Source organism: Condylostylus longicornis, unplaced genomic scaffold (genome assembly GCF_029603195.1).
Source record: "Condylostylus longicornis isolate FDR11 unplaced genomic scaffold, ASM2960319v2 ptg000135l, whole genome shotgun sequence".
Classification (NCBI taxonomy): Eukaryota; Metazoa; Arthropoda; class Insecta; order Diptera; family Dolichopodidae; genus Condylostylus; species Condylostylus longicornis.
Window position 1 is genome coordinate 2,299,866 of NW_026578103.1, and position 12,892 is coordinate 2,312,757.

Genomic DNA, 12,892 nt, shown 5'->3' on the forward strand with positions numbered 1-12,892 from the left:
TTGCGTATCTGTAAATTTAATTTTATTGTACACAATTATAATAAGTATAGGTATACTTTGTTTAAAATCCTCTAATTTTATTTAAAGTAAAATAGATTTTCCAAGTATTCTTAATTATTTTCGTCAACAATCTTTTGGAGGTTAGAATTTCAATATTTTATTTGCTAAACTGATTTAATTATTGTAAGAATTTTGTGCCCATAAACTGAACCTTAAAAATATAATTTGAAATATTTATTAATTGTTTGTATTCATAATTATTATGAACAAAAATGAAGCTATATAAAAAAAAAACTTACAAGTCATAATTATTAATACAAAAGAAAAAGGGTCGCCATAATTTGCTCACATTCTTGACTTTTTGAGTTTAGATTTCCATATGTATTTTTCGTAATTATTATTATTATTTTTCATGTTCTTAAACATGTCAGTCACTTCACTCCATTGCCTATATTAAATATTATATCTAATTCCAAATGCTATGTATGTATATAATATGAACAGTAAAAAAAAACAGTAATAAAAAGGAAACCACATAGTGAGTTCAAGTACCTTTTTTTTTCATGCATTTTTTTTCCACCTTTTTTCCTTTATTTTGTTTTACATAAGTATATTTGTATCCTTTATGAATTTCCTCATTATCGTAATGTTTAACATTATGAATGTAAAATTTCATTCATTTGATGATGATGATGCAAAGAATATTTCCTTCTCATTTACACTTTAGGTATGTGAATTTATAAGTCTATATTTTTTTGTGCCGCTTTTATTTGTTTCATTTTACACAGTTTTTAATTTCTGTTTCATCGTTTTTGTTTTACAAATATGCAAATAACTTTTGCAATTTTTTTACAATATTTGAGTTTCGTTTGTAATTTCAACTTTACGCGACAAAATTACATTGGATTTTTACCTTCTTCTTACCTAGGAATAAAGAAAAGGTTATGAAAAAAAATTAAGAGTTTAACATTATGAATGAAAATCTTCGTAACGTTTTGCGACTGAAAGTACATTATAAGTTTTTAGTAGTTCACCAAATAGTTTGTTAATTTAGAGTTTAATTTTAGGGTGGTCTAAAATTGCTGTGAGTTAAAAGTTTTGTGTTGCTCTAATTAAAGTTTTACGCATTATATGGAAGAATATTTCTTTTAATATAGTATTCATTTAATAAAATGGTAAAGGACAACTGATTTTGGCAAGATGTTTTATTCAGAAGCTTTGTTGTAATTTCTAAGCTAAAATAAACGTACCTCCAACTTTAATTTTCATATAAAGAAATATTCAGTACTTATACATTATGAATGGAATTATCACATCAACATTTTTTTATGAATTATATAAGTTAAGGGAATCCTATAGCAGCTATAAGTTTTTTTCCGTTTTTATCATTTCTGTTTCAGTTGAATTACTCTTTGTAATGATTAAAATGATGATGATTATGAAAATGATATTTTATTATGATTGTATAACAATAAAGTATTTTTATTATTTTTCTTTTTCTTCTCTGGGTAAATTATGATGACTTCTTTTGGGATGTGAGTTACTTTATGTTACTGCCTTACGTATATATAATATTTGCTTAAGACAAGGAAGTTCTTATGTCCATAACAGTCATCATTTATGTACCTCAAGTTTGTCTATATTAAATGTTTATATTTACAAATACATACATTTTTGTGTTATTACAATAATTATTGTGACATTTTTACAAAAGCATAAAAATTTACTGATATACAGTATATTACATTTGTATACAGTTGCATACAAAATATTCGCATTTAAAAGATTATTTCTGGGTATATGAACATACATACATATACACTTACTGGGTACAGTATAGAAGATAGATACAACATACTTATGTTTCAGATATAGGTAATGTACTAATATATTGTTTACATTATACGAAACATAATATTTTTTTTGTTGGAGAATTAAAAAATTGAAAACAAATTCATATATACATATGTATATACATATAGGCATATAATAAAAAAGGCAAACATGTAAGTTAAAGTATTCTCGAACCAGACGTAAATACACTTTAACAAATTTATTTTCATGTTGCAACAGTGATTTAATACAAAATAAAAAATCTGATGAAGTCAGCACATAACTGACCGTACATTGTCTAGATTAGTAAAAATAGTCCAGAAGATAATGTGAATTCGTTTTAAACACTTTGTTACAATTTTAAGGACACTAATAAGCTTTTAGTTAAAATACCTAGAAAAATGTGAATTTGGCTCTTAGTAGAGTTTCATTTTACGCCGGCTAAATTATACGAAAAGTTCGTAAGTAACTTCTGGTAGCATTCACAGCTCAAATATCAAATTTCAAGAATTTCCATCAATTCGTTCCGAAGGCATGATTGAAAATGTAAAATCGGTCAGATCAGTTTCCGAACCCCGATCTCTCCCAAAAAATTATACATATTTTCATTGTTTTAATACGAAGAATTTAAATATTAAATTTCAATGAAATTGGTTGATTATTTCTCTTTATACACGCAAAAATGTATATTTGACCCGTAGTAAACGTCCAGTTGCTGACATCTGATTTTTTCCGAAAGTTAAGAGGTTTCGCGTACGGTCGAATGAAGCTTATATGAAATTTCAAGTAAATCTGATGAATATTTTCTTCAAAATTATCAAAAATGTAAAACCTGCCCGTTAAAAGGTCCAGTTCCCGAGTCCTGATATATCCCCAAAAGTTGATCAATCCGTGCCATAGTCGAAATAAACTTACATATAAATTAAATTTCATTAAAATCGGTTCAGCCGAACTTCAGACAGACGTGTACACACACAAACCGACAGACCGATAAGTTGCTAAAAATTGTTTATTTACACTTTTCTACCATGGGGTCCGTAAAAAGGATATGAGTAAAATGCTTTCATATAAATTAAATGTATTTCATAATATGTATGTATGTATGTACATTAATAACATGTACACCAGTATATTATATTATAATACAAATATATGTATGTAATATTCTCATTTATACACTTTTGATTCAGGTTTGATTTGATGAAATTGACATGCATATATAAGTAGATATACATTATGATTTTAAGCTTTACAGTATTAATTGAATTTCTCAACAGGATATATGACATTAATTTCGAATAAAATATTAAAACTCCTGCCCTCTTAACTAATATAGCACAGCTTTGATTTTCTTTTATCATAATTATACGAGTTGCTACTTAATGAGAGCCTTGCATTGTGAGGCGAACTGTTTGGAATGTGCTTATAATAATTATTTAATGTGAAAACGTCATATGATGTAACGTCCATGATACTGCATGCATAGAAAAAAAGTAACTTAGTTATTTTCACGAATTGATTTTAACTTTAAATAATTAATTTTATAAGTAGTAAAAAGTATAAACACAATTTCGCTATAAATAACGAAAAATATTTAGAGAAGAAAGTTCACGATGCAGAATTTGATTTACTAAAGCATTTTCCTTAAGGTTCTGTTATAACAAGTGAGTGAAATATTGAAATTTTATAGAATTATTAGGATTTAGTTTTAAATGTCAAGAAAAATATTCAAGTAATTTCATTTATGTTCAGAAATTCTCCATAAAATTGAAATAATAGTGCTAAAGACATGACTGGCAATTATTTTCGGTGTGTTTTAAATTTTAACTGCAGTAGGAACATCATTTGTTTAAAGTTTAAATTTATATTAAATTTTCTAATTCGAAATATTGGACTTAAAAATTTTAAACTTATAAATATAAAATAATACACCAATCATATTTTTCAAGTATAAAGCATATTTAAGATTGTTGGGGTTATGTTAAAAATGTATGTACATACAGTTATTAATGTCATGTAATTATTGCTATATCTAATTATACTTATAGCATCCATAGTCAATAGCTTGACCCAATTTTGAGAAACAAATTCCAGTAAAATTCGTGCAATGAAACGATTCTAATTCTTCTGAGTTTTGTGAATATTATGACAATATACTGAACAAATATGTATAGTTTTTTTAATATATTGGTATAGGTATAGTACAATGTTATATGACAAAAAATTTTACTAAATTTAGTTCATATAATATAAAAACAATATAAAATAAAGTAGAGGTTCACTAAGTTACTGAATATTTCTAAGTAATTACAAATATTTCCACACAATACCTAAAAATTAATATGTATTTGTATATAAATGTGTTGAAAATAAATTTTCAAATAAATTATAAAATTTTTAGGACGCAATATTAGGATTCTGTTTTAATTTTCCTAGTTGTACTAAAAATGCATTTACAAATTCATACACAAAAAAAATATAAAGTGAAATTAATACGGCAAGTGTAAAAATTTAATTTCGAAACCTTTTTATTTCTGTATTTTATCAGAATATTTCGAAGTTGTTCAATAAAGAAATAACTGCTTTTAAATAAACCCTCTTTCTAACATTATCTTTTGTACACCTTTTCTTTAAAATTCTAATAACTCTAAATTTCCTTGTAACCTGAATTACATATATTTTTAATTAAGTTGTACAATAAGTGTTCTTTTTTAGCACATCGACGATCAAATTGATTTTGTTTTTCATTAATATTTCTTAAATTTTTGAAATTTCTTTTGTAATATGGTTTTTCGCCCTTATTTTTATAAAAATTTACATAATTATTAAAAATTTAAAAAAAATATAAGATTGCGTTTATAATAGGCGTCCTATTTATAAATCAATATTTCCCTTCTATATAAAGGTATAGGTAACTCAATCTTGTAAACATGTACTACATGCATGTTCTTGATAAAAATATTTGAAAAACAAACAACCCAAATATAATATTAATTTTAAGTGCTAAGCCCATTAACTTTTTATGAGAAATTTCAAATACTCATGCAAATAAATGTGCCAGTTCACATAACATATAAATAAAAATGTCCTAGAATTAAGTGATTTGATTTTAATTCTTTTTTTTTAATCAATGTTAATGTATTAATTCATATTAAAAATTTTAATTTTAAATTTAAACTAATCATGTCAAGTAATAAATTGTTATGATCCAAATACATAAAGTGTAAGCAAAAAAAAATTTTTTTTGTTCCCCCAAAAATTTTTTATGTAAAAACCATGTTTTCTCACCTCATTTTTTGTGTTCACTCTAGAAATTTTAGATTTGTGTTACGCCTTAATACTAATAAAAAAATTATTATATTTCTGCAAAAACTCTTAAAAAAGTTTAATTACAATTTTCCTGCACTGAAGGATCTACATAGATTTTTTTCTTGTTCTCCTTTTGTTACTATACCTGAAAAAAAAAAACGAAAAAAAATCAAGTGTTATAATAATATTAGTATAAGTTTTTTTATGTAGGATAAAAAAATACAAAATTAGTAAAAAAATGTATAGCAAAATGTTAATGGTAGGGTGGACTGTAGAAGAAAAAAGATTTTTTTTATTGTTTTCAAATTGCACTTAGAATAAATGAATGAATTTACATAAATTTTACGATTTAGGTCGACGCATAAGAAACACAAAAAAAATGGAGTTGTGATGATAAAATGTTTTTTGTTTTCGTAGAACAAAAAAAAATGTAAGAACAATAATAAAAATCGGACATCATACATTATATAATTTTATTCGCGCTGAAAAGGATAATTGGAAACTTCCTCCATTTTTTGTTGTTGTTTGAACGTGACAACATTACATTTTAAAAATTCTAACATTATTTTAACACAATATTTTAAAATTTCTGTTAAAAATACATTTCGTATATAAAGTCAACTCTGGTATGTTCATTAACAACCACATATTAACATTCGTAATAGTAAGTGTTCATCAACCTTCAATTGAATTTTCCCAATTGGGACAAAATGTATCGTAACTCTAGTGATACAACTGATTATGGCAACGTGCTCCATTCGTTGTGTGCGTAAATCCATGTATCTTAGTATAGTGATGTGTTAGCTTGTTAATATTAGCAACTTTCTTAACTACAAATACGTGCATTCTTTTACGATTTTTAAAGAAACTATTAATATTTTATCAATACAAATTGAGAAAATACTACGATTTCAAATTAATAAAATATTACGATGTTACCACTAATTTTATCATTAGTTTAAAGACAAGAAAAGTTCTAATATATACTCTGGTACAGGAAATAATAACTAAATTAACTAAATTTATTAACTATTTACTAAATTAATTCTACTAAATTTGTTTATAATGGACATTATTATCATATTAACGGTGATACTTAGAAACTACTCAAAAATAAATAAGTAATGATTGCACTAAACATGAGTCAAATCCATATTTTAAACAGTTACTACCTAAATGATGACGTTACTTTTTTGGTACCCCATTCATTTAGTTTGTAGTTAAATATTTCAAAAGTAAAGTAAATGAAAATGTGTGTTATTTTCTGCTCATGAAATTCATGGTAAAGGAATACATCAAATTGAATGATTATAACTTTTTGCGTTAAAAATTACATTGCAAAAAATGTATAAAAAAAGGGAAAACCAAAATATGTAAATTGGATGTTAAAATAAGGAACTCCATTTCTGCTTTTTTTCTTCTCTAATTTTGCAGTAGATTTCAGAATAGGACACAAGAAAAGAAATTTACATGAAAAATAAACGAGTCCAAATACGTTTCACACTATATGTACATAACAGTATGTCCATATTTCTATATTATATTATGAATATAACACGCAAAATAAATATGTAGATATATTTGTAGATATACGTACATAGTATCTACAAAAAAAATTGTAATGCTTCAACAATTTTTACAGTTATTCATTACTTTCAACAATAACTTCCTTAAATTTTTTCATTTCACATTATGCTGTTATTATAACGATCCTTATTGCTAGAAAATAAATTTTTTTGTTAGTGATTTTAGGTTAAAAATTTATTTTCCCTATCATCGAAATTCACTTCGTAAATGGGTGGAGAAGAATGACATTTAAGATTTCTGAAATAATATACTTTTTTGCCAAGGCAGAAAGAAAAAAAGGAGCAAAACAAAGCAAAACAAAATAATTTTTCTTTTTTACTCCATAACACTGGAATGTAATAATAAAATCGAAAATTATAATAAACCTAAAATAACAAAAAAGTAATTTAACTTTTCTAGAAGTATAAAAACGACAAAGAAACACACATTAAAAATAATCAATACTCAGCCATAAAATTTATATAGAACACATTATACACTAAATCAAACAATACTGAAAATGGTTAACCTACTCAACTAAAAGGTAACTAATATGAATAAGGCAATTATTTAATCAAATAATAAATATTACTAAACTCTGTTACAAACAAAAAATTTGCACCAAAGTTTTTCTACAAAATTTTAAGTAGAAATTGAAAGAATGTTTCGCTATATGTTTTTAAAGTGTCCCAAATTCAATAAAAGTGATTAAAACCAATAGTTTTTTAAAGAAGCACTTTTCCATTCAGTAAGTAAACACTATTCTTATTAAAAAATTACATCATTAAAATTACTTTCATTCATATACCAAAGTCTTTTAAAGATTTTCGGAAATATGAGGTGCCTAAAATTTAAATTTTAGAAATTTCGAAAGGCGATAATTTGAAGGGGGGATCTAAAATTTTAAATTTTTTTTTTCTAACGAAATAAATTATTTGTTAATATTAAAAGCTGCTAAAATTTCAGACTGCTAAACATGTTTAAGTCTAAAGGAAAAACGATATCAAAAATTTGGAAAAAGTATATTTTAACTAACCTTTAATTATAACGGATATTTTGTCTTTTTGATGTTCAGTTATTGCTGTGACGCTGTAGAAAAGGACTAAATTTCTGCATTTGTAAGATTTCAAAAATATTTATGGTTTCTATAATAAATAAAAGAAAATGTCAGTAGTGTATACTTTTCGAGAGGGGGAGGAGATAGGTAAAAATTTTCTCCTACGGAAATAAATTTTTATTAAAAATCTATTTACATATAAAATCTCTGCTTGCTATGTTCAAGGATTTAAAAGTTTGGTACACATGTTCGCGGACAGGCGAACGGACAGAGTGAAACTAATAAGCATTTTTTTCAAGAATTATAGATTAATGTACAAAAATTCAAGAGAGCAAGAATACAATTGCCCCAGTATAACGTTTTAACAACCAGTACAGTCAAACGTACCATTTTCATGGTATTTGTGCCATTTTTCAGATTCTTGTACCGTAACAAATTTTGCTTGCCATTTTATGGCAATCATATTTTCGTTATACCACTTTATTTTGCCTTTTTTTTAAATGTACCGTTTTCCAATTGAGCTTGAAAATTTTTGAAACAAAAGAAACTTTTTTGACGAAATGTGTTAATTTATTTTGTAAGAATCCTATTTAATTAACCTTTTAGTATTCAACACTAGAAACACTAATTTTAGTGTTGAATACTAAAAGGTGAATATCGAGAATTGCCAAGCTAAGCGTATTAAAATTTCACACAAATAAATGTGAAACGAGCTAACTCTATTATCCAACATATTTTTGTTAATTTCCTCATGTAAAGCAAAATATGCAGGTAAGAATCAAGTTGAGAGGTATATTAATCCTATTTCCACTATCTTATATATAAGTAGTTTTATAAGCTTATTATGTCGAATTTGCCAAACAACCGTTGACAGTTTGACATGATGTATGACAAAAGGACATACTTATTTCTTTGTGAACTGGACAAAAAAAAAATTTGCGGTGTAAAATATGAAGTGAGGAGTCACCGAATTCATCAAAAATACAATGAATTTTATTGTGATTTAGATTAATTTAAAATGCTCCCAATGCTGCAAAATAAAGGTATTGATATTTGAAAAAAATTAGGAAGAAATCAGTAGAAGAGAGCTATAATAAGACTAAATAGCTGTCAAGTTTTCTATTAGAGAATCCCCTTTTGTAAAGAATGTGCGTTAATCTATTTATAAAAACATTTCATAAATACACATTAATAGTATATGTGTACATTAATGCTAAGAACGATTCTTAAAATAAAGCATAATAAACGCAAAAATTTTTTAAATTACCTAACACTTTTAATCTTTATTACCTTAAGTTTTGGATCCTACACGATACGTTAGTTTAATGGCAATGGCCTTAAAGTCTTTTTATTTTAAATTCATTTCCTAAAAATTAAGTGCTAAAATTGTATTTATTAATGCTGAATACATTGTTATCATTAATATTCATTTTCAAAATAAGAAAGAAAAACAAGCTACAGAGCTGTTTGTGGAAATTTTCTTCAAAAAGAAATTTTGATCTTACATAATACAAACCTTTAACCTTTCCAAAAGAGAAATATTATGCAACTTTATTAAACTAGTATCGTATAAGTATAAATTCTACCAAATACGCATACGCGTTTTGCAAGAACACCATTTTGTTTTTTATTCAACTTATTATTAATTTTTTTGATTTTTGGTTTAACTACATCTGGAATAATAAAAAATAATTCTAATGCTTTGGCAAAAAAATTGAGGCACAAAAGAAAAAGGAAAATTTGAGGCATAAAATTTTATATCCTTCTTTTGTTTGCTAAATAATTCTAATTTTGCACAGTCAGTATAGCTAAACTTTATATTTTAAGCGTGAAAATGTTTTATTTTATATAAAGATACATTTGTACATAATTATAGGCACCTATGTTACATACATATAAACATTATATATTATTGAACGTAAATTACTTGATAATAATAGTTGTAATAAAAAGCGAAACAAACATTTAACGATAATAATTCAGGGATTAAAATCGATTTTTATAATTACGGTTGTGAAACGAAAATAAAGCGCTAAGGAAGAAAGCGTATTTGTCATTGAAATAGTGAACAAAGAACAAAAGTTTTATTGTTTTGTGTTTTGATATTTTTAATAAAAAAATTAATATCGTATTTTTAATATTTATGATAAATACAAATTTATCAAATTCAATTGAAAATAAATATAAAAAAATTTATTAAATTTCATTAAGGTGATACTAAAATAAAATGTGGTGCAGAAATGAATATCGGGGTGAATTTTATTTTCATATTATAAATGATTTAAATTGTACAGCAGAGTATTATTCTATATTGCGATTGAAGATTAATATAAGACAATTATTTCCGTGTTCAATGCATGCATTTAATATAAGATAATTTGACAAAAAGTATGCTATTTTGATAGAAATTTGTAAAAATTTTATTTAAGTGTTCCTACAGTTTCTATGAAAATTTTTTGTCTGGGTCACAGATATTTTTTCGTAGATTTTCAAAATATTCATATTTTTATCAATAATATGTAAAAAGATTAAATATCCTCGGGATTATGGATAAAAATATGGATATCAAAAATTATAAAAATCTCTAATTTCAAAAAGCTTACAAGAGTGGTGTACCTGGATATTTCGTCTCCTTAAAAAATGTTACTTACCGGTTAGAATTTCATCACAAGGCAACATTATAAAAAACATTAAGTACTTAAAAATATTGCGGATTCCTGGATTTTTAAGTAAATAACAGTAAACTCTCAAACGAAAGGAAGAGCTCTGTGTATGATACTCCAAGTTTTACTATTTGAAAGTTAAAGGACTCTATCTAATAAAGGTTTAAAACACTTTTACAGAATATTATAACCATACACATTACATCTTCACATAATATACATCTACATACCACAACAGGCCTAGTTGGCCTATGTGTACCCATCGGGGAGCCGCGACAACCTATATCTACATAATTTTGCACAAATTAAATGTCATAAAAAATTTTTCATATTATTCTTTTTGTATTTTGATGTTATTGAAAAAATATCATGATCTCATATTTTTCCAATTTTTCCAATCCTTTTTTTTTATTATTCATTTTACGCATCTAGATGTTTTCATGTTATCCTTTTTATTTTTATTAAAGCGTTGAAGAGCTTTCTCACAAATACACCTATATTATATTATCTGTTTTTAAATGACATATTCCATAATATTTGTTTATTCATATACACATGTACACATACGAATATACGCAAAGTATATTTCAATCGAAAAAATATAAAATAGAATATGAAAAAGAATTTAAAAATTTGGGGAAATAATGAAAATTTAAGAATACGAAAATAAAAACGTGTAACATAAAATGAAGTAAAAGGGTAAAAATTCTTTAAACTTTCGGGACAATTAAAATGAAAAAAAAATATGAAAAAAAAATACGAACCTGGAAAAATTTCTACCATTATTTTTAATATTTTGATTTCTTTTTTTGTTAGTAGTTTATAAGGTTTTGTAAAATTTATCTCTGAGTAAAATATTCTAAATAATCAAATTCATAAGATAAAATTTTTAGCGAAAATTTCTTCCTATGTGTTGAATTACAACCCCAATTTTTCCTTAAGCAAATTTTTATATAGTTCATTTCTTTTTACAATTAATACAAAAGTTTAGTTAAGTACTCGTATCGGAGGTGGAATGGAGTGCATAAATTTTTACGTGTTTGTCTTTTCAATGCTCTTGTACTTTTTTGGAGTTCATTATTAGTGTGTTGATTATAATAATAGCATTCATTCATATATTAGAAATTCAAGGAATTTAAATAATTATTGAATATTTTATTTGAGCTGCACATTAAAATCGGCTTACACGTAACAAACGTACGAAATCCCAAATAAAATGAAATTATTTTGCCATTTAGTTATTTTGAATCTACTGAGTTTCTATGATGTTTTATCTGTAACAGATAATATAATTTTCAGTGCTGACTATTAGACCTTTTACATTAGAACATTGTTTACTAAATCTATATTATACTATTCTTCATAAAATTTCTTGAAATACATATCTACTATTTTAGAAAACTTAGGTTTTTTAACAAAATGCATAATTACGGCGTAAATGTCATTATATTGCCTGTACTTAACGAACAAAATTTTTCAAAATTATTTATAAAAACTAATACAACAAACATTTATTTATATTGTAATCATTTTAATTTTTAACTCTTTCTAAGTTCAGCGTTTCTCATTAAATTTTTAATTTAATCTGTAATATTTGGCAACTGATTCAACTGTTATATTACTTATCTCATTCCACTGTCGTTTTTTCTTGTCTGTTCGAAATCTTATAATTCATTTTTTTTATATCCAGATTTTATATTATGTTATGTTGAATATTTTTGCTCCCATTTTAATATTGGAAAATGCCTTTTAATGATATTTTTTATTTTTATTTTTATCTTCTTTTGCGCTAGGATACAATAAACTTTTGTAAGGGAAAAATACTTTTTCTGATATTTTTTTTTGTACATATCGTATGTACCTAGTACCTATATCTATACATCTGTAGCCGAAAATATTAACAAAAAGTATGCGAAAAATCACAAAAAATAAAAGGAGGGAAAACTAAATTGAAAACAAATATAAAAAGGATTCTTTCACTGCATTCACAATTTTCGCACATACTCATAAATATATGTACGGTTTTGACTTGTACATATAAACAAATATTCGTACCCATAGGTACATGCTTTGAATTAAGTAAAGGAAAAAACAACTAGTATTTTTACGTTTTTGTTTTTCTTTTTGCTTTCATGCCTGAAGAAAATTTGATTTTTGCTAAAAATTTCTTTGCTTATTTCAGCAAAATTCAGTTATTTATAATAAAGAAAACAGTCTGAATCCTTTTTTTTTTGCTCCTTATTATAACATTTACACACACCCGCAAGAATTCTACATATGAACCATATAATAAATTTATCGCTTAATTTTTAACGTCGAAAAGGTGTCAGGAAAATCACTTTGCAAAATGTCAAATTAGACTTCAACAATATTTTCAGTTCAACAATTTTGAAATAATATCAAAAATTTCAAACGTTAAAAATATGTTGAATAAAATTTTAGTTATAGTTTTTATTCATCGAAA

The 12,892-nt window shown here is 24.9% G+C and overlaps 1 long non-coding RNA gene across 1 annotated transcript in view; it reads right to left on the reverse strand.

Moving 5' to 3' along the window:
* Nucleotides 1-4,784: 4,784 nt before the first annotated feature.
* Nucleotides 4,785-12,892, reverse strand: part of LOC129615399 (uncharacterized) — a 109,894-nt gene continuing 101,786 nt past the window's right edge. Inside the window, exon 3 of the long non-coding RNA XR_008697451.1 lies at nucleotides 4,785-5,287. This is a non-coding gene — a long non-coding RNA (uncharacterized LOC129615399). The remainder of the gene's footprint in view (nucleotides 5,288-12,892) is intronic.